The 23,620-nt window shown below is 40.0% G+C and overlaps 1 protein-coding gene across 8 annotated transcripts in view; it reads right to left on the reverse strand.

Annotated features, from left to right (window-relative positions):
• The window catches only part of EPS8 (EGFR pathway substrate 8, signaling adaptor), a 134,655-nt gene that overhangs the window by 79,642 nt on the left and 31,393 nt on the right, over nt 1–23,620 (reverse strand). For all 8 annotated transcript variants that reach the window (XM_064654366.1, XM_064654364.1, XM_064654371.1 and 5 more), the window contains exon 2: nt 22,473–22,617. The gene's annotated coding sequence lies outside the window, so the exon portion shown is untranslated. The remainder of the gene's footprint in view (nt 1–22,472; nt 22,618–23,620) is intronic.

Here is a 23,620-nt window from a genome sequence, read left to right on the forward strand (position 1 = left end):
GCTGCATTTCTCTACAGAATGCTACAGATCCAAGCAATGCTGAAGGGGGGGGAGGGGAAACAAGATCAAAAAATCAGTTAGTAAGCGCATTGATGTAAAAGATTTAACAAAGGGTTTTCACAGCCTGAATTCAGTGTCATGTGTGTAGGCTGCAGGTATAAAATTAAATACAATCTACAGATATGGATAAATACCGGCTCATCATTTCAAGGAAGTATATAGGCTAGAAAAACACTATTTTATGATACTATCAGAATATAAGTACATTTTGTTTTATAGAACTGGTGGGTAAGTAATAGAAAAGAAGTAGATAATGCAAGTTCTCAGCGTTCAAATTGGCAAACTACTGCATTTTAGAAACTATTAGGAAACACATCCTTGAAAGTGAGGGTTTAAAATAACTTTGGAGCACATTTTGGCAATACTTAGAATAAATAAACAGTAACAGTGTCTGCTCTTTGGAGCCTCAAAGTCAGAGAGATAAGGAAACTTCTGAAAGAAGGAACAGATAGGAAAACAAGAAGACCTGCTTCCAGAGCCTCCCAGGACTCACAGACAAAACACATCACCATTATTTTCTTACCATTATCTGACTTGAAGCTCCTGAAAGTTAACTATTTCTCTTAAATCAAATACAGCATACATCGTATTTCCACCTGGAAGTGCTTGATATTTCTCAGCATCTCAGTAAGCATGATATAAGGTGCTATTGTTTGTCACACTGTCACTTCTTTTTTTCAGAAAGTCCCCATGAAAGTTATTTTATCAAGCCTGAAATTTCTTATAAAGAAGCCAAGCAGTATTTTCCACTTTTAGCTAAGAAGTTCTGCCATATTGATTTTCTTGTTTCCATATTGTTTTCCTTAAAAGATAAGCCTCAATGAAGTAGTTAAGACTCCAATAAACTGTTTATCTTAATGAATAGACACAGAGACCGAATTAGTAGGCGATATCACTTCTAAAAAAGCATTACTAAAACCACTCCATTTGTGCCAGTAACTATGTATGTGCTGGTGTGATGTCAGAGACATTTCATTTCATGACACAAAAGAACAAGACAAAAACTTGGGGCAGAGAACAGAAACAAATCCACTAAAAGTTTCATGTTGTTACTGATAAGTCAGAGCTTTCCAGATTTAAGAGGGTGGTTGACACTAAGAAAATATTTTTCTTACATTCAAAGAGTCTGAAAATGCTGCCAAAGAAGATCAAGGGAGCTTGTTCCCTTTTTTCGTTGCATCTTTAGGTCAGACACTTTAAATAGAATTTTTGGCACACAATAAAATAAACTAAATCAACTTCTGCCAAATTCCTGGCTTTTTATGACTCAAGCTGCCAGGCCTTTTAGTTACGCCAAGCTTCTGCAAGAATTAAATACTGTTCAAGTTAACCTGGCAGAAAAGGCTGGGTCCTTATCAGGTGAACATCAGCACAGCTGTCAGTTCAGGAGCTCCACAGCCATTGCACCCTGAGGCTCATAAGATCTGTCTCTGGGCCAGGACCTAATCCTGCCAGTGCTCACCTGCAAGCCAAAGTAGCTCAGGGGAGAGGAGAGAGGACTTCTCCCACCTCTTCACCTTCCTCCATCTGTTTGTTACTACTGCTGTGTCCTCCTTTACCCTGATAACACAGGCAGCTGTTTGAACTGCTCAAAGATGTGCATCCTGAGGCTGTGTCCCAGGGAAGGCACTAAAAGGCAGGTGGTAAAACTTCAAGCTCACAACGCATCTCAATCCAACCGCAGGCCTGGGATGCACCACTTTGGTACAGGAGAAATTCTGTTTTTAAACACCTCTCTGCCAATACATAGGAGAACCACCTGTTAAACTCACATATATACACACTCCAAGAATTTGCACACCAGAAACGGCTACAGCAACTTATTTTCACGATATTCATATGATGACATTTGGTTTAAAAATAAATGCATATTTTGGCGAGAAACTGCCATGCAAGCAAAATGTATCCTTCATTATTCCATTATTTCAAAGAGCAAGAAAACAACTTCTATCTACCCCTCCCAAGGCAGTTTTGGGATTATCCGTGGTCCTCTGAGGCCTCACACCAACTGCAGCTCCGTCAGTCCAGGCTGCCACATCTTACCTTTCTGAAACATTTTACATTTGGCTTCTTTTACACCTCCTGAATCAGAGAGTGGAGCGCATCTTTCACCACAGCAAGTGGAAGATTTCTCTCCATGCTTTACTTTGTCTCACACAAGACTTTGGAAGTACATGCTCTCAGTCATCAGGCAAGTGTCAGGCTGGTACTGGGAAGCTGTCCTTTGGTATCCTGGACAGCCCAGTAGGAGCATGTGGTGCTCTCTTGTTTTACCAGGAATCACAGAGATGTAATTTTTTGTGCCAGTTACTCTGACTCAAGTGGAAGACAGAGGAAAACTTTCAGAAAGTATCAGCAGATCTCCCCTCAAATTCATGAACTGTTTCCCTGTTTGGGCTTGATGAGCATAACCTGCTAAGTGCTGGCATTTCTTTACCTGCTAAATCAACCTACAGTGCAAGTAGTTCTTGTGTTTGCATGGATCACACACATACAGTACAATGAAGAAATACATGAAAGTTATTTCACATAAGCCTGTCTGTCCACATAGCAGCACATGGAGATTTTTTGGTCCAGTTAAAAAAGCAGCAATCCCTGGGCATCACTGTATTGCTGCTCGTGCTGGCCAGATATCTTACCCTGTTGCTACACACACTGTTTTGGTAAATGCAACAGAGCATCCCCTTTGGAAGGGACCTGCCTTCAACTCTGCAACCAAATACCACACACTGCAGGAGCAGATGGATTCTTTTTGGACAGGTGCCTAACAGAGTGCAATTGCATCACTGCGTCAAACCATTTTCTACAGAAGAGTTTACATAAAAAACACAGTTTAAGAAACCCAAATCACCATATAAACCTTGCACACAGCTGAGCCAGCATGTTAAAACACATTAGGGACAACAGCACTTCTGCTTTCAAACCCCATTCTACCTCCTGGTCAACATCTTCTGTACCACTCCCCTAAGCAGCTCCCTTTATCATCACCTTTTCCTCCACTTCTTTAACTGCTCGCTTGCCATGGAGAATCAGGCAATGAAGCAAGGTGTTGCACATGCAGTATCTCTTCAATTCTACCTTTCTGGACTTTAAAAGTTGTTCTGTCACCTACATTTCCAACCCTCAGTTGATTTTCGCTTTCTGAAATGGCTGTGGACAAAGCTTTATGGGGTTCTGTGTTTGCTAAAACATCTCAGAACCTTTGCCCTTTGCTACTCAGTTATTCAGTAAGAATCTGGGTACTTTCCTATTCTTCCTAGAGAATGGGGGATGGGGAGAAGTTGATGAAAACCACCTTTTTTCCTGAAGTTCAACTAACCCACCATCTGTCTAGGAACCACAGCAAGGAGCAGTCACTCCAGTGACTCCTCACTAGCAGGCACAGAACCCCTGTGAACCACAGGGAGAGGATGCACATAAAGACTACATGGCTCGTGCAAACTGTACAAGAGCTTCTGTTAATGGGCATCAAAGCTAAAGCTTCTGCTGTCCCCCTGGACAAAAAAACCCCAACCAAACCAAACCAACCAACCAACCAAAAAACACGCACTTGGTTGTTTAAAGGTTTCATGATAGAATTTTCAATCTTGAAACAGGAAAACTTTTCAGCATAAAGATTTGGAACTGAATTCCTTTTGCAAAAGCGACTGGTTTGGAGAAATGCTTGTTGAACAGACACAGTCCCCCTCACCCCACATCACTTCAAACAGATTCTCAGTGAGCTTAGGCTCTGGATGGGCAGTTTCTCCATTTAAAACATCCACTGATCTGCAACAATATTCTCATTTGTATTACTGTTTACAAAGTTAAAAAAGCTATGTGTTCCAATTCATAAGCAGTGCGTAGTTCTAGATTTTTCAACCATTTGTTAGTACAAACAGAATTAAAACATATTTAAGCTCAGCTGCAAACAGAGATTTTAGTAGACACTAACAACCCAGGTAGCAAAATAAATAACAATATTTTTTCTAAGCTAACCCTGATGTTTGGACAGGTGTCTGGGATTTACAGGACATGATGGTTACTAAAGTATTCACAACTCTGCATTGAAACTGTCACTAACTTATAATACTTTTCCCTCCCTCCCGATTTGGATAAAAACAGAAACAAAATAGCCCCTGGCAGTTCTCAGAGTTATGGCCTTGGCTGATCACAGAAGTGAATAACTGGACTGATTTTTTTCTTCCAGCTGAAACCTCATAAGTGATTAACAGGCCCCTGCACTTTGATACAGCGCTGAAAGGAGGTCTCTCCTGAAGCAGAGACAGATCTTCAGTTTCTTTTTACAAGCAAAGAAAAAAAAAAAAAAAAGGAAAGAGAAATGGAAGAAGAAAGGGTGCTTTCAGTTTTGTTTCTGCATGCCTCTTTCATTGCAACTTAAATTTGCATACCCTTCTTTTCCTGAGAAAAGACTGGACAACTGGAAAATCAGTACAGTGTTACACATTTAAAAAAAATAATTAAGGTCAAAAACTTATTCATAAGGCTCTCTTCTCAATCCTACTCCTAGAGAGCCTGCTGCAAGTCAGACTTCCTCAGTGCTCTTCATTATGGCTGTAGTCCTGCACTTTCTTTCACATGGTTTCCACTACTCTCGCTCTCTTTAAATTATGAGTAAAACTGAAAAACTGGAGGACAACAAAGGTGGGTTTATGAGCACCAAAAGAAAGAGTCCAGCCTGGACCCAGCTGGGAGTGCTGGCTCATGGGGAACAGGCAGAGACCCATTTCATTGCTTTGCATCTGTTATTCACCTCTCTTCTCTTTCAGTATAAACCAACTCTGCTAAGCCAAAACGTAACCAGGACCCATCATAAAGGATTTGTCTCTAAACTCAATTAATTACTCAGGTGAATCACCAAATGACCCCTGTACCATTGTTTTTCTCTTTTTATATCAACTTGTAGCTTAAAACTCCAGCCAATGCTCTGTACTCTTGATATTTTATATATTGTGACTTACTAACTACATGGTTTGAGATACATGCAAGTCATCAGGCAGGCAGATGGCAGAGCTGAAACCACTGATACCTTTGACTGAGCAGAATCTTTAAGGACTAAGCAGGAACAGAGGGATCACAGCACCAGCTTCAGTGTACTATAATCACTCAGTTTTAGATGGCTGTTAAGCCAACAAATCTCTACAAAGATCCACGTGGGAGACTGTAAAATAATCCGTGTATTTTAAAGTTATCAGGTGCTATACTTAAATGAAAATAAATCAGAAACCATAGCACAGTGAGATACTTCAGAAAGTATCTCTGAACTAGCAGTGACACTTAACTGGTAGTAGCACTTAACTAGTAGTGACAGAAGCTTGATAACTATAAAGGCACACTAAGATGCTGAAATGGTACCTCATTTGTTCTTGGTGAATATCTAAACACTGACTGTTATTCTGGTGAATCCTAGTGCCTTGTGCATCTCGACTCTAGGACTGCTTTCAGAATCCTTACAAACAAAAGAGGTTTGAAACAAAATTGCTTGTAATGAGGAAGCAAAATAAGGACTGGCATCTGTACTGTGTACCCACTCCAAAGCATCTTCAGAGCATACTAATCTCTCAGATTCACAGCTTTGTATTGTTCCAAGCCTTTCTTTCTCAGTGTTTTGTAATTGAAAAAAAAAATTAAAATAAAGAGATCAAACTGTTAAATCTAGCTTTTTCTGTTTCACTCTCTTTAATTACGTATTGAAAGGAATTCAAACAGGATGAGTTTGATACAAGCATTCTTCAATGCCAAACGTCAGTGTAAATCCCAGGGCACCAAGTGTGGTAACAGGAAGGAAAAGAAAAATAAGCTTTTGGAAAGAAAGAAAAAAAAAACAAAGTGAGAAAAAAGAGAAAAGAGTGTGGTTTTCCTACATGTTCAGGTCGCCCCAGTTATTATTTAGGTACTTGAAAGCATCCACTTAGCTCATGTTCAGAACTTGTCTTTGGAAGCTCAACAAGAGCTTTATCAGTGTACAATAAATAAACACAAAAATAAATCAAAGTCCTCTTTCTAAAGGAAAATAATTACAAACAGCACCATAAAGTCTGATGAACTCCAAGCAGTATTCCTCCTTTGCACCTAAGAAAATATACAATATTTTTGAAACACAGAGGGGTCTTTTTCAGGCAAGGAGGAGAGGGAGGCTGGGTGCTGTGGAGAATGGAATTGAGGGACGGAATAAATCCAAAAGTAGGACAGCCATCAGTGTTTCATCACTGCTCACCATCACTGCTCCTGCAGCCTGGGCGCAACCACTACCATGAATTCATGTTAAAAGGCACTCAGAGGCAGGGAAGTTGCACCTGGGAATCCTTTAACGTGACTCAAGATGCACAGCACAGAGCACTTACAGACTCAGGGCGTTTTAAAAATACATAGAAAAATTCTAAAAATCCTCTCAAAAACATAAAGTAGGGTCGTTGGCAATTTCATAGTTTTACTGAGATGGCAAAATATTAATCCTCTAAACTATTTAACATAAATACTGTAAAATAAAATGTTAAAAGACATTTCTAAGAAAAAAATTAAGGTTACAATAAGCTACAGTAAGGTTTAACCTGAAGTGGAAAGCACAATTTGTATCTTTAAAACATTTCCTACTACTATCAACTTCATTTCTATTAAAATCCCAAACTTCAGCACCATTGGGGTTTAACTCAGAATTCAAACTTCAACAATATTATCCAAATGCCAATACAGGATCTCCTGAAGACATCCTTCTACAGCAATATCTTTTGAAATGTTATATCAATACTAAAAAACACGACAAATCATGACAAGGAGACTGTGAAACAAATAAGGGAAGGGGGGGCTTTCAAGTGCAGCTTGAACCAGGTTTTGAGTATAAGGAGTTAAGAGCAAAAAGCCACTTATGCTGAATCACAGTGCTCATTCCTGGGGCTGGTTGAACACAGGAAGGAAAAAAACTTGCAGATGCTTCTGGAAGCACTAGGACTTGAAGGGGTCCATACTGAGCACCATTAGTATTCACAAAATTATTTCTTAGCAAATTCAGTCGAACACAAGCTACGTGGGTCGACCCACTCCTTAATTAGATGACTAATTCTGAAGGTCAAACACGGATAAGGAGAAGGACACTGACATCCAAAGGATGAAATGACTGCTTCTAGCAAATGAACTGAGAAGCAAAACCGGTCAAAAGGCAGGACCTTAGCTTGGGGAGAAAAAAAAAAAAAGAAATTAAAAAATGTAGTGCAATTAAGAGGGCTAATGCCAAAACAGTGCAGTAATACTGCTTTTCAGTTCACTGTGGCTCCACTACTTTCCCACGGGCTGATTCCAGATGGTGAGAAGTTCCTGCCCTGCTTGCCACCTTCTCTCCTGGGAAAAGGGGAGCAGGTACCTGGAAGCATCCCTCTTTCCCCTCCCTACAGCTCCCTTTTTCAATCAAAGAGCCTGTCATTCTGACCCAGTTTGCTCCTCTCATGCTCCCCAGCAGGACCAAAGCTGACAGGTGACAATATAGGTGTGGCCTGACATTAACATCTGTGAGTCACTGCCCTGTGACAATAACCACAGAGCACAAAGGGATTCTCAAACCCCTCATCTCTGGACTGCCCAAACATTCAGCTACTGAACACAACCTAATCCCACATTGCTCAACACTCACGTAGGATTTTCTCCCATCCTGTGGCACCCTTTCTTTGCTGTCCTCTTGGGCAATTTAGTTGTGTGAGAAAAAAAGCAATGGTGGGTAACTTTACCAAATTAACAGCTGTGTTTCCTCCACTGCAAGCAATAAAGGACATACAGCATAAAACAGTCCTCAAAGTTCAGTTTGATAAGAGAACTTTAAAAATCAAAATTAAAACCACCACGATTTTCAGCTCTCATTACAAAAATGACTGAGCCAAAGACAGCACGATTACAGATGGGTGGACCAGCCACAGCCTTGTCTCTGCCATTCACAAGATCAGAGTACTAAATGTTCCATGCATTGGGGAAAGAGTTTTTTTTACTGGAATACATTGAGACACAGGATGAACAAGGTGTCATAAGTTACTTTGGACTCAGGCCTTTTGTATTGTTCAACAATGCATTGATAAGCACTTTAATCCAACCATTTACTGTTAGGAAAGAGAGAAAAAAAGGCAGAGCTTACTGTAGAAACATCAGCTTTGGTTTTAAAAGATCAAATGATATCTACCTATGTCAAATACAGGTCCTAATAACAGTTAGAGATAATGAATAAAATTAAAGTACGTAATTTTTAGTAATTTAGGATTCAACAGGAGGCATTTCTTCATAACTGCTTGTTAAAATATAATTAAAAGTATTTTCTGTATTTACAAAAAATATCAATATCAGAGGTTTAAAAAAATAAAATGGGATCTTTTACCGTACTTTAATTTTCTGGGTTTGTCTTATTAGCATTTGAGTAGTAAATGGCATATAAACATGTTAATGTTGTAATAATTTATATAGCACAGACATAACCATAAGTAATATGGCAGCTATAAATATTCTGATAGGAGAGATGGGTTTTCTTCCTCTCCTGAGTGTGACATCTTTAGTAATCCACAGCTGTCTGTAGGTATGGAATTGAACACACAGAAGCTGCTCCTGCAACCACAGTGTCACATGTATCATGGGCACAGCTCAACAGAAGTGCAGGCAGCACTTTCAGGACTTCTAGACCAGAGGCAACACTACTTGTTGCCACCTTGGAGATGTCCCAGACAGACCCATTTGCACACATCATCTGTAAAACAGGTTATCTTCCATTAAAAAAAAAAAAAAATTCTCAAGAGAGATGTGTCTCATTCTTCCCCTTAATTAAATTCACTGTGGACTCTCACTAATTCATACTTCAACGACTCCTTCTCCCAAAACTAGGAACAGTCATGCCTGCTCTCATCCTCTCATCGCATCCTCCCTCAATGGTTATGACAATTCAGAGTGAAATTTAGCATGGAAACATAATTTTATTTTAGACCAGTACTCAAAACAAGAGATTCTTCACTATTTGAAAACAATTTCAGTTTCATTTACATATATATAAATCCACCAAAAAAAAAAATCAGATCAGATTTAAGCCATGTCTTTTAACACAAAACTCAAAAAATTTAAGTCTTCTACTGCTGGATGTGCTTGCAACTGTACACATTGCCCCTAAGCCATGCTGAAAGTAGCTAGAATCAACACCCTTCATAACTTCTGGCACAAAATCCCAACACTTATAAAGGAAATCCTTAGGATTAAGATTGTGTTCTCACAGGTAAAATCAACCCACGCTGGACTCTACTTTATTAACAAAATAAAACAGAAGTGTGTAAACTTGTGGTTCAGTGTCAAGAAAATAACTTCAAATGAAGCCCAGGACTGTTGTGATAATCATACTTTTATCATCTCAGAGCAATCAGATTCTGAAGTTCTGCAAAGTATTGGTGATATCAGTGCTTTAAATTCCTAACAAAGATCTTCTTTTATGAGACCCTTAAGTGATGATAAGCTATAAATGCTCACAGGGCAAACAGACTAAGATGTATCAGTGTTGTACACTCTGCTACCTTACTTTGACAAACAACAATTGAGATCATTAAAATCGTCAAACAGCAAACAACACATTCTTTCATAGTTAATACCACATTCTTTCAAAACTCCACCTTAAAAAAAAAATGCTTCCAGACACAGTCAGGCATTGCTTACACTTGAGGTGCTGCTTTACCTCTTCCCTAAATGACAAATAACTTTGCATATCAGCAAATAGGTATCAATCTTCTTTATGAGTGAAGTACTGTATGACATTCCTTGTTGTGTTTTCCAAGGGCATTGACCAAGAATTATTTTCCTTATGAAGTAAATGGTTACCTTGTTGCTGTGCAACACCTATAGCCATTGCATTAGCATTTTACAACAGTGAATACCATTGTAAAAGGGAAGAAGATCACAGTATGGCTACTCCCAGTAGTTTAACTGAAGCATCATGAATTTACTATCAACAAGCCACTAAATCACTGAATATTTCAAAGCAGAGAAGGCAGTTTTACAAGGTAAACATTCAGACATTTACTGCAGTCTTTTCCAAGCCCCCAGTACCAAGGTCAATTTTATTGTGCTGTCATACCACAAGCGATAAGGACTTCTTAAAGGTATACTTGACTACTTATTGTAATTTTTAAAGCATGTAACTTGAAAGAAAAAGAAAAATATCCAAATTTACAAAGCAGAACAGAGAACAGTGAGAATTTCTAGTGGCATGAATTGTACTGGGAGGGTTACCTTTTCCAACTGGCATTGAAAAACCTCAATGCATATATTTTTGAACACCGTTTATAACTAAAAGCGACCACATAAAATCACTAACATGTATCATACCAGGACCCCATATTTCAACTGCACCTATTCAACCCCTATCAAACTTGTCAAAAGTTTGTGATCTACAGGAGCAGTATATAATTCAGTACCATCCCTATTGCTCCCTACAATCACCATAAAGCTCACCCCACGTTTTGTACCGATGACACACGGTCACACTGAGTTATTTCAACAGCAAACACAGCACCCAACACCTGAGCACAGCACAATTCAGAACACCAAGTGACAGGCTGCATGTACTCTGGACACAACAGAAAGTCAGACAGGACACACCCCCCCAAAGCTCTGCTTTGCCAGGTCACCCAGGTCTTAGGTACTAAGGCATGAGACTAAAGGGCTGGTTAAAAACTTATGGGAAGTGAGCTCATGTGAATAATTTTGAGGAAAAGCCCAGAGCAGATGGCAGCTGCTCAAACCAAAGCTGGAATGTCAAAACAGCAAAAGATTTCAGGAACTCATCCCACTCACAGTCACCTGTGGGTGCAAACTTCATCTCTAAAACAAATTGTAAACAGCACCTGAAAGGTTTTTCTGCTTCGATAGTAAGAGTTCCTTTGCCAGTAAAGAGTGGAAATAAGCCCAGTGAGGAGAGAGTGGAGAAAACAATTCTGGCACACACGTGCACATGGAGCACCAAGAAGTATAGAAAGTAGGAACCAGGGAAAGGGGGCTGTGGCTTACAGCTGCTTACAACAGCTAGTTGTATTGTTCATATTGATAATGAATTTTAAATGCACATTTAACTGAAAATGTGAGACATTGCTTTTCTAAATGGTCACATGGCAGAAAGGCTTTGTGTCTGGTTTTTTTAAGAAGACAAGTAGCAATACTAAAGACAGGAGGAGTTCTGGTCTGAACTTCTTTGGACCTCCTCTTCTCCAAACGAGGAAGAAGCATGAGAAACAATTTAACAGCTGTAAAAGAAATACTCTGCCTTTTTTTTTTTTTAAGCATACAAAAAAGTTTTTAAGAACTGTAAGAATAATTCATTTACACAACAAGGAAAAGCTAAGAGCTTTATTTAAATGAGAAAAAACAATGGGAAACAAATAAGTAAAAAATGTGCCCATCTTTGCAATACACAACTATAATGACTCGTGTTTGCTCCATCTGCTTTAATATTTTGCATTTGTTAGCAGCCAACACCACCTGTTCGACCACAACATAAAGCAGGTGATCTTTGTGATCTTCACTAAGAATTTTAGACAGATAAAGTCTGTTCCTCATCCTGAAGGCTATCAGCACAAAAAATGAAGTAAGAATTATATCCTTTCTCTTTAAAAACAAACCTTGAACTGGTGCTTGCAGTCCAATGTTATAAAACTGCACAGGTGTATCAATGTCTTGCCAGTATCCTGAACTTTAGTCTTCCTTTTCACAGAGGGAATTTGCATTTCCTTCTTTGCTACAGAGTGTATTTTTTCTGCACTTCACCTCTGTTACAGGAATTATTAGCTGCACCTGCCTGGGTTCCTGAAGCAATCTGGGGAGCTCTACATTCCCCAGAACAGGTTCATAGGAACGTATCAATACTGTAAAAGCTGTCAGTTGAATCAGATCCCTATTCATCAGCAATTAAGTCTACCAAGAAAGTAGCAGAGCAGCAGCATCCTCTTTACCCAAAATGCTATTTAGCCACAGAAGACAAAACATTGATGCAGCCCTGTGTTACACAGGGCATGTGTTGCATGACCTGTGCAAGAGCTGTGATGTGTTACAGGGGCTCTTGATTAAGCTGCAAAAAGGACAACAGAGAGGGATGAAATTGGATAGATGTGTTCAAGGCCATGCTGGATGGGGTCTAGTGGAATGTGTAACCTGCCCATGGCGGGGGGATTGGAACTACAAGATCTTTGAGGTCCCTTCCAACCCAACCCATTCTATCAATCTATGACATTAGGAGCTTCACAATAAATTGGTGCCTTGCCATGCACCCAGCTTCAAACAGAGCAGCCTGTGACATAAAATTGCAGGTTTGCCTTGACCTAACTGCAGAGCAACTGCTGAGGAGTGAAATGTAAATTACACCAGCAGGAAAGTGGCTATTCTTTGAAATCACAGATTAGGATTCAGCCCTCTCCCACTGACTAGTACACGCATTTGAGTCAGCAATTGCAAAGAGGAGACCAACAGCAAGAGACACATCACTGACTACAAATGTGCACTCCTCTCCTTAAAGAAAACAACAGATAATTCCTGATGCAGCTACTTACTCGAGATATGCTGCCCACAAATAGAAGCAGATGGTAGGTATAGAAGAAATGGACATAGGTTTGTGTCTCCTTAAAATGCACATATGCACCATCACAAACACAAACAGCCACAGCTCAGTATTCAGCTGCTGGTTGAGGTGTCTGTGAAGTGTCAATCTGCAGTGGCTTTTCTACTCACCCAGAATAGTCATGCCACTGTTCTTTCTTTATTTTGCCAAAAGCAAATTTCATATGACCCATGAAATTCCACTTTATCACAGTAGTGTTTGACTAAGGAAGAGATGAAAGTAAATTGTCTCCAGGAGAATAAATCTGGTAATTAATTTGGAAACAAATGTGACCTTTAGCCCATTGCTACTACAGATGCTATTTGGTCACACAGTATACTACTACACAGTGTTTTTAGGGAATACAGACTAGCACAGAGTAGACTTTTACTTTTCCCTCTAAATCATCCCAGATGCAGTAGATAAGAGAGTAAGAAGTAAGAGTAAGAAATTCTGCATTGCTTACAGCAGGTTATATTCCACCTCACATACCAAAAGGAATTCCCAAAAAAGTAAACTCTCCTATTTGCAACTGAGGCTGCATCAAGAAGAAATCTTGAAGCAAAGATATTGGCAACAATATATTATGGCAAACATTTTTATAATGTTACATTTTCTATACATCAACAGAGCTTTCATATACAATTGCTAAATAAATAAATAAAGTGGAAGAAATTTCCATCTCCAAATGACAAAGAGTATTTTAGGTTCTGTTATAATAGCTACAATAGAAACTGAGGAACTTTAATAATGCTGGCATAGGATTACCTACTAAAATGTACTACATGAAAATCAGGTTGCTAGGAATTTCAAAATGTTTTGCTGTCTATCACATCCTTATTGATTCAATCATTACAGTTTCAGACCCTCATTAAGAAGTGTAGCAAGTAACAGATTACAAAGCTCTTCTGTCAGTGCTCTCCGCTCCTTATCCCATTCCCAGCTCTGCATTTGCAAGAACAAAGTATCTGTTCTGTCATGGTTTAATCAAAGCCAGCAAACATACACACCTGATAAAAATTAAATCAGATACTAGAATGCTACTTGCAACTACAAATACAATAAAATCAGAAAAAACTTGAAATTTTACACAGCACTACTTGTACTGCTCATGCTATGAATTTATCTCAGTGATATAAACCTGTATTCAGAACAGATATTCACAAAATATATTATTCAGCTAGTTTCAAGTGAGAAACTAAAGATACAGAGATAACCAAAAACCAATCAGTGTTTCTGCTTACAGCATACCATGGTCCCAAAAAGCTCATTTTTAAAAGTAGTTGAAAAAGCCAAAGGAAAAGAACCTTGTTTTAAAAGTTAATCATTTCACCCTTAATGATCAGTACAGCGTAGACAAGGATTTAATTCAAAATCCTCTTAGATATCAATGCTGCCTCTTCAAATATCCACGCAGTGGTGGGCTTGGCATACCCTGCCTGTTCATACTGAACTGAAACATGGGACATTCCATCTGAATATGAGTAGAAACTTCTCCGCTGTGAGGGTGCCAGAGCACTGGAAACAGGCTGCCCAGAGAGGCTGCCAAGTCTCCTTCGGAGACATTCAACGCCCGCCTGAACGTGATCCTGTGCAGCCTGCTCCAGGTGACCCTGCTTCAGCAGGGAGGTTGGACTGGGTGATCTCCAGAGGTCCCTTCCAACCCCAACTGTTCAGTAATTCTGTGGTCTTGGAGAGGGATGTGGGAGCTGAGTGGGCTGATGCTGCACGCAGACACCCCCAGAGCTTTTCACGGAGATGTCACAGCACGTGGCTCTTCCTGATGTGGGAATTCTGTCCCTTTCAGTAGGCTCTCCATGTCCACCTCCATTTCCCTATGTGGGAAGGAAAAGAGCTTTCCTCTTGCCTCTCCTGCCAACTCCTTCTGTTCAGGCCCATCATGTTAAGTTTGAAAAGTTGAAGTCAGAATCCAGCACTTTTCAGAGGTCTGAGCACTCCCAGGGAGGAGGGACATACTCATCTCTGGGTTCACAGAACATGGCTTTTCACACACTCACTGGTGCACAGCTTTGACTGCTCATTAGGTTAAATGGTGAAGGACTGAACACTTACTCTGCACAGATAATTTACAGATACTGCATGTTTATAATCCAAAGTCCCAAGTGCATGTGCAAATGAACACCAAATCTTAATAACTGTATTTTAACACTATTAAGTATTTTAAAGGAAGATAACAAGATACTGTCAGCTAGTAAGCAATGGCATTCCCCTGCTAAGTTTCCTGATTAAACACATGCAGGAAAAGCAATGTACTCTACAGAAAAAAAAAAAAAAAAGAGCATGTATTGACTCCTTCTGTCAACCATATTTTCTTAACACAAGCCAACATCAATCAATCTCTTCACCCAAAGTGCAATTCTCACCCTCTCTATGTGGAACACACTAATGAGTTTCCATTTAAAAAAAAAAAAAATCATCTGTATTTACCAGGTACACAGCAAAACCAGGCTCTCCAGTATATGCAGTGATGCTTTCTATATGTCAAAGAAAAGCCAAAGAGAGGTTTTTCTCTTACCATAGGACAACAGACACTTCACTTCAGAGACACTTCAACTGACATGAAATACAAGCTCACAAAGCCAGCGTGGGTGTTCTGTTTTAGTGTGTTACTTTTTTTTTTTCCCTCTCTCTGCTTCTGCCAGCACTGAATTTGGTGTTAATTAAAGGGCTGGCTCTGCCCTGCACCAGGAATGCAGCAGCAATGCAGCTGCACTGTTGAGCAGCGATGCCTGCAGACTCCATGGCAGAAGTGAGATAGAGAAGCTCATAGTAGGAAAACATGGATGGACTTCCCCCACTGCATCAGGTCTCCTGCTGGCACGGGTGATGTGAAATCACATTTATCTGATCACCAACAATGAGTAGTATCTGTGTCTGGAGACCCTGACAGAGCCTAGAGATAAAACATGGCTCTCCTATTACAAAAATAAGACTTTTGCAGTGGCAAAGGAGGCTGTAACACTGTTCTGCTTCTCCAAGGAAAGTTTCCTTTCCTAAAGTGAAATGATGCAAGGAAAATTACATACTTGGGTGAATAAGCTTGTGCTGGTAAGGAATGCTTTTCCATAAAGCTATATACACATCCCAGCACGAGCCCAGTCCTTGCCACAAAAGTCTTGGTGAGGAACAAACCGGGAGAAGGAAAACAAGAGAAGTTACCTCTGGATAAGACCAACAGACTGTAGGCCATGAATCAGCTGGTTTCCATATCCAGTGTGTAATTTTACAGAGAACATTACGGACTGAAGCTTTCACTTAAAATTACAAGAACAATTAATGCAGTCAGGAAACAACCATTTGTTACTTTCAAATGTTGCCTTAAATGCAGTTTGCAAAACAGCCTCAGGAGACACATTTCCCCCTCCTCTACTTGTAAATGAAAATAAAAAAGTGATAATAAAAAATGATAATAAAAAAAAGGCTGTGTTGTCTCCTTTTGCTGGTTTGAAAAAAGCATGACTTTTCCTTTTCAGCTCATCCTCTGAAGAACAATGCTAGAATCAAAATTTGTAAAGAGCTGGCAGTGAGGTTCATTAAAGGGTCAGGATTAAAAACAAACAGCAAGCACCACATGATTTCTACAAAGCTTACTGCAGGTCATCTAATTTCAGCCTACATCTGAACACCAATCTGCATGTGAGTGCAGAAGTGCTGCTTGTAACCACTGTGCTCTCATCTCAGCAGGCTAAATCACAGCTCTACAGATGAGGCTGCAGGGGTATCCCAGGGCCCATCCGAGCACACTTAGTTTTGATTTGTTCTCTTCTTTTCTGGCAAACAGCACCCAGATACTGCTCTGGTGTAATCAGGTCCCCTGACAACGTGAAAGTCACACTTTGAAGAGCCCACTGACAGATGGATTCAATTTAATGCATGACTATGAACAGCTGCTGCTGATCACCGGCTTGTACAGCGAGCCCATTCATCACAAAATATTTCAAAAGACTGAGCTGAAATGGAACAAATGAATTTGAGGAAGTATGGGAGGTACAATGTTAGCCTTGGAGAATGTGTCAGATGTAAAAAGCATGGCTATGGGACTGCTATTAATTTATTCCTGTAAATGCTGGCTCTACTCTATTAGCAGCATTCTCCAGATTCTCAAAAATCCAGGAGGGCAGCCTGAATAAGGTATTAGAAGATGTAATTAAATACTCCTTACTGAAGGTGATTTTAACTAAATGAGCCACTAAAGAGAGCTGACAGAATGTTTAAATTCTGCCAGGGAAAACTTCAAGACGACAACCCTCAAAAAAACCCTGGAGAGAGAGGAGGTTATTTCCCCTACTGCTCTAGCTCAGCAAGAAGACTCATCAATCATGCAATGGATGGCCAGGGACCTACCTGCCTTTGCCACCTTCATTTTGAATACTGCAAGCAGCCTTACTACTTTTAAAAAGTTTTCATCTTCCCGTTTGGTCCTTCAGTATGGCTGCAGTCAAGAATAAGGCAAACTCCAAAGTACGCAGCCTCACAAATGAAACCACCCATTATGATGGTCTCTGAAAAGATGGGGAGCTGACACAGAGCTGAGTAATTCACACCTTTTTCTTTTTTTTTTTTTCTTTTTATTTCAGAAATTATGCAGCAAAAATAGACATTTTAAAAATTCACTGTTAGTCATGGCCACTGGATCATCCCTGAGGGACTCAATTTTTCACAGAGCAATTCCTACAAGTTATGTATAGGGCAGTTTCACACACACAGGGAACAAGGGGCATATGCAGGGAGGAAAGTTCTCCATGAGCTGCCTCGGGTGGTAATACAATCTTGCCAACCCTTGCTAGGGTTTTCTAGGAAGGGGGAAACAAATGAAGTTTCCAAGATCTCCTTGAAGGCAATTCTTTATCTAGAAGAGATATTTATAACACTTCAGACACCTGTACCAACAAAATACACTGGTCCTTCTGGGACTTCATAAAGAAAGCATGTAAAGCTCATGCAGAATTCTAATTTTCACACCGTCACTTTTGTATCAATATGCAGTTTTGAGATCAGATTTTTGTATCTTAGTATGAAAAACACACCTATTTTGAGCAGCAGTAAATTTAATAATAATTTTTTGTAATATCTACTGATAATGGGAGAGTAAAAAGAAACAAAAGTTTCCTCAGTATAGAAAATATAATCTTGCAATGGTAAGGGAAAAAAAAAAAGCCCTCTTGGATAATATTTCCCTCTTTCCTTCTAAAGAGTTCCTTTGCCAGTCTATTTCTCTACCTACTATTCTTCCTTAAGCCCAGGTGATGAGACAAAGCTTGATGTCATAAACTTGCACAAATAAGGCGTATCTGCTACCCTGCAACTCCCCTTCTATGCAATGGAAAAAGCTGCTGGTCTGCCACCACCCAGTCTCCTGCTACCTGGTGTGAAACCAACGTGGGGAAGTGACCAGCAGATTTACACCATGTCAATAACCAGCCCTAAGACAACAGGGTTTTTATTTAAGTTATTTTGGGGAGCAGCTGACCGCTGCCAGGATACACGCTTGGATGCGGAAGTGAGAAGCCGTGCACTCAGCAGCATTGTTTTATTTGCCAGAACCAAGGCAGGAGCACACTCCCTCTCACACACCCTCTGCAAAGGTTATTCATCACCACAGCAACCTCCAAACAAAGGTGGGAGCCCTGTTCTTCTGATGACAGAGGATGAAGGGTGCTCTCTCTGCCTGCACCCTACGGGGGACTTGATTGCTTGGGTTTGTATTTATGTAATTAGATTTAATTTACATGCCCAGAGCACAGAGTGGCCACACTTACACATTAAACAAAAAAATTCTATGGCCCCACTTAAAAGGAGAGAGAAAAACCAGCTGATAGACAAATCCTTCTTGCCACACTCTATTACATGTTCCCAAAGTCACCCCCTCTTCCCCACGTGCTCCCCTACGTAACAGGAATAGCTGCAGTAAAATAAACACCCCACCTAAACCCAAGAAAAGCTCAACCTGTTTAACTACAATTTCATCCTTCCTCTCCCCTCGCCATCTCTTTTTTTCACATCCTCTTTCACTCCACAGGAGATTAATGATTTTGGATACGTTATGAAAATCCAACCAAGACGGTAAAATAACTGCAAACTCAGCACAAACGAAAAGCAGAGTGTCTTCTTTTTTTCCCCCCTGAATCTGGAAAGAACCAATGCCAATGTTTCCCAAGTCACTTGAGGAAAGAGATTATGATCATTTTTAAATCTTTTCAGCTACAAGCCACGAGGAAAAAAACACTGTCTGTGATGACAAGCTGTCAGCACTCGGCAAGCAGCGTGGCTCTCATTTGTGACACTGATCTTTCGCCTGCAGAGCTGGGCACATGGGCACCAGCAGCCACACCACATGCAATGACAGTACTCAAAATGCCCAGATTTCTCTATTTCTCGTAAAGCACATCCCCCCATCTGAGCAGCCAAGTCTGAGGATTTAAAAGATAGGGTAACCACGTGTGTTGAAATACAGGATTAAAAGAAAAAATAAAACGGTTCCTAGGAATTTTGGTTTTTAAATCGAAAACACAAGTTGATTGGAGCAGATAACAAAATCTCATTATCTCTCATTTACTTCTGTCAAGAAATAGAAATAAGTCAAATTTTGTTGTAGTGAAATCACTAGAAATACCCACCTAGCTTCAGTGATTCGTGGATCTAAGCAAAATGTACGCTAAGAAAAGAGTGGTTTGATTTACATCAATTGCTTAAACTAACGTTTTTCTTAAGTTTCAAAATAATCACTGATGGCTAACCATTAATCTTTTGTGGGCTTATGATGGTTTATTATTTCTGCCAGTGTGTTTCAGCACACCAGCAACAACCACCTGAGACAGGAGGTTAATTTACCTGATTCTGCAATGTTTATATTATCCAATCACTTTGGTGATTTGGTACTTGAAGGGAGCCTGTAGGAAAGATGAGGACAGACCTTTTAGCAGGGTCCACGGCATCAGGACAAGGGATAATGATTTTAAACTAAAAGAAGTTTGTATTAGAAAAGATACAAGGAAGTTTTTTACAAATGAGGGTGGCAAACAGGTTGCCCAGAGAGGTGGTGGACAGCCCATCCCTGGAAACATTCAAGGCCAGGTTGGACTGGGCTCTGAGCAACCTGATTTAATTGAAGATGTCTGCCCATTGCTGGGGGGCTGGACTAGATGGACTTTAAGGTCTCCTCTCCAATGCAAAATATTCAATGATTCTATTATAATACTGCTCTGACACTATAATTAAGAAAAAGTAGAAATGCAAACAAAAAAATAAAAGAAAGTATAATTTTTTTAAAAAAAGTATGAGAAAGTTCACATTAGAGATGGAGGTTCAAACTGCAGTTTCAAGAGACCACACTGTATTTGCAGATAGCAAAAAGCAATACTGTGGGATTGGAAGCAAAGTGCACAGCACCATTTAACCCCAAGTGCAGGACACTCTCCACGGACTTTGCACTCGAAGCTCGATGCTCTACAGTGCTCTCAGAAATAGAAAAAAAATAAAACCCCAAACCTGCATTTGAGCTCACACGCATTTCTTAAGTGCAGCCACAGGCAAACCCATCACATGGGATGTACTCACAGCCCAAGGTGATTTATGCCACAGAGCAATCACTACCTGACGTGATAAGCAGGCGTTGGTTGACTCAACCTTTATTTGTGCAGTGAATTTTCAATGTACCTTCCTGATATTCTTGGGTTTCGGAAGAAACCTCTCCACCTGGAGATAGTTTCCCACCCAGGTTACAGGGGAGCAAAGGTTTTTGCCTTCTCACCCATGCTGGCACTCTGAGCCAGACTGGGACTTCAGATACAACAGACAGCAACTTGCCTTAAATTTGTGTCCTCCCTGACCAAGACACAGACATGTTTCCATTGTAATTATTAAGCTTCTGGAAAAATCTGTGGTCTCTAACTTCTAATAATTGAAAATCCTTACTGGTGGAAAAAAGTGCACCTACACAAGCAATAATGATTTTAAATAAAAAAACATTGCTTCAATTACTACCTTGCTTTCTCTATTTCTAGGCACTCTGAAAATCAATTGCTGCAATTTTAAAACCTTTCTCCACCTAAGCTGCTGCCGTTAGCACTAAAGTTGTTGTAATATTTAAGTCCTGGGGTTCAGAGTTCTCCAGCAGTAGAAAAGAACTGCATATACCATCAGTGGCTCCCAAGATAGCAGCTGTTACGTTTGAACTGAAGCAGGAAGAGCAGCAGCAATAAAAAGGAAAGAAACTTCAGGACAGGTATCTTCCAGCTTCCAAAAATACAATGGCTACGTGACGACAGCACCAAATTTGTTTTTCCAAACTTTCCATTAATTAAAGCCTACTTGTTTTAGCCTGGCTTAACAGGCTACTGGACCTTGAAATAATGTACTTGAGTTCCTTGTTCTGCCTTTACCTCCTCCAGCATAGAGCCAGAATTACCCTCATAATTTTTCAGGCCAGAGTAATTTTCCAACTCCGTTGCTAATCAAGATAGCATGTATAGCTCAGTACAGCACTGACCTTAGGGTTTTTGTCCATATATTCCAACAAGCACTCTCAACAATATGGTAAGAGCCTGAAAGAGCCAGACAAGAGCCCCAGATGTGTATTATCCTTCCTGCACCCATCCTTACAGGGGGCTCCTTCCACCTTCTCCAGAAGACACCTTCAAGTGATTCTGCGTAAGGCACCAACTATCAACTCATATTCACAGGAGAGTTCAGCACCTGATGCTGAGGTGTATGCTTTAATGGGACCCCATCCATGTACAGAGGGGCTGCTTCCCCCAAATTCCACAGAGATGTTTAAATTATTAGCTCTAGCTGAGGGCACATATGTTGTTTTTAATAGCAAACGTGCGCTTTGCAGACCAGGCTGCATCTCATCAATAATTCCTTGGTGCCACACTTCCAGGAAGACAGCAGTCAGCCCAGCACAACAGTCTTAAATAAAGCAGGGTGTTACAAGGTGTAAGGCAGCACTCCACACATTCTGTCAAAGAATCACAGCACTTCAGCTGCTGGAAGAAGCAGATTGACATTGTTTTATCAAGGAAAATCACAGATGGGAGAAACTGAATAGAAACCACCTTCCCCTCAAAAAAAAAAAAAAAATAAAATAAAAAATTGCTAGCTATTATCTTTAGCCAAGAGGGTATGTGTAGTATTGAAGTGAAAACAGGATCACACTTCAGAGGTCAAAACAAGCACACTGTTTTCTTTACAAAGTATCTTCAAAAGGAAGCTGGGGATGAAGTTTGTCTGTGCATAGCCAGGCAGAGATTTGGATAGGAAAAAAAAAAACCAAAAACAAACACCAAAATCCATGCACTTACATAAAAGGCTTTGGGTAGTTTCATTTTCTATTCAGCTGGAAAGGAAGTGAACCAGCACACACACACACATTTTTAATCACCCTCATGCTGACAGCAGCCAGTCACTACTTTTGTTATCAGAACCCCACAGCTTGCATTATCACGCCACGAAGCCCTAAGGAAGAGGGTATAAAATCTCCTCTGATTAAAAAGGCACAGTGATAACCATCTAGCATAACATACAAATGGCACAGATTTGAAGTTTGGCCTCACCAGGATGTTACTCATTGAGCGGAGGGAAAGGAGAAAATAATCCATAAACATACAAACAAATAGGAAGGATTTCCTAAGATTAGATGGTAACCTGGATTACTCATTTTCTCTAAGATCATCAGTCACTCTCTGGGAAAGATAAGCAAGGCAGGTGAGTCTTTGCATCCAGAAACTTTAGAGTTTGCAACAAGATGTCAGTTGTTAAAGAGCCAGAAAAAGAGAAGCTGTGCTTATATACAACTCACCAGTGATCACTTGAGCAAATGCCACGTGCCTGGGATTAAAACTTCAGCCCAGGTAGGTCCTGTCCCTGCCACTGCTTGATTCACCTCAAGTGGCTGGCATGTCTCCAGAGTTGCTCAGAAAACAGCTGCCCAACAGGTCAAATCACTGAAAAAAACCAGAAAAGAAACAGGTTCAGCTTTGCAATTCCACTGAACATTACATAATGAGTTAAGACTTGCTAATCCCTGACTTCTTAAAATGTGATTTCCCTTATTGCATGATAGGGAGAAGTATAGTTCTGGTTAGATTTCATTCACTGCTGTCAACATGTGAACTTTCTAAATACCAGTAATATCAAAAAGAACTCCTCTGTATAGCTAAGAGGAACATCAGTCAGGATAACTGGACAGTTTTCACCCTAAAACAATTTTGAATCTGACATTCAAGAGTTAGTCCTTTTCTACTTCATTTCTTTAATCATATTTAGCCATTTGTTCTAGCCTATCTGTAACACAAGTCACTTCCAGCTTCATAGCTGCATCACTCCAGGCACTGACCAGTCCTTCAAATTTTAGCAAACCTGCCCAGTTTACAATGGAATTTTCTTATGAGTTACTCTCTTTAGGACATCATTTTGATTTTGACATTATCCCAATTCTGTGACTTCTATAAGAGGTTCCTCTCCCTTTGACCTACAGGGCAGTGATGTTTTCCATTTTACAATAAATCCAATTAAAAATAATTAAAAAGTACAGATCGATTTGATATAGCAACAGAACTGGGAAGAAGCAGCAATAAAGTCAATTCAGTAACAGAGCAAGAGAAAATAGGTCAATTTAGTCAATCTGACTTGATCTAGTAGTTACATATTAATATAGGAAAAAAGTAGTATACTGAGCTAGTTTATGTACTAAACATTATTAATTTGCTTACTAATACAACCAGATTATAGTGATGGTTTCTGTTAATCACCTATTTCTGTCAAAGCCTCAACATTTTAATATTTTTAAAGGGAGATAGACAGTTAATAATTTTCTGACCAGGAAACCTTTGTCGAAGAAAGGACAAGACACAGGCATAACACCTGAAGGCAGCACAGGCTGCCTTCCATCCATAGTCATTTCCCAGCCACGGGTCTCAGCCTTTTCCAGCTCACTGACCTCAGGCA

This window comes from Pseudopipra pipra, chromosome 5 (genome assembly GCF_036250125.1).
Source record: "Pseudopipra pipra isolate bDixPip1 chromosome 5, bDixPip1.hap1, whole genome shotgun sequence".
Classification (NCBI taxonomy): Eukaryota; Metazoa; Chordata; class Aves; order Passeriformes; family Pipridae; genus Pseudopipra; species Pseudopipra pipra.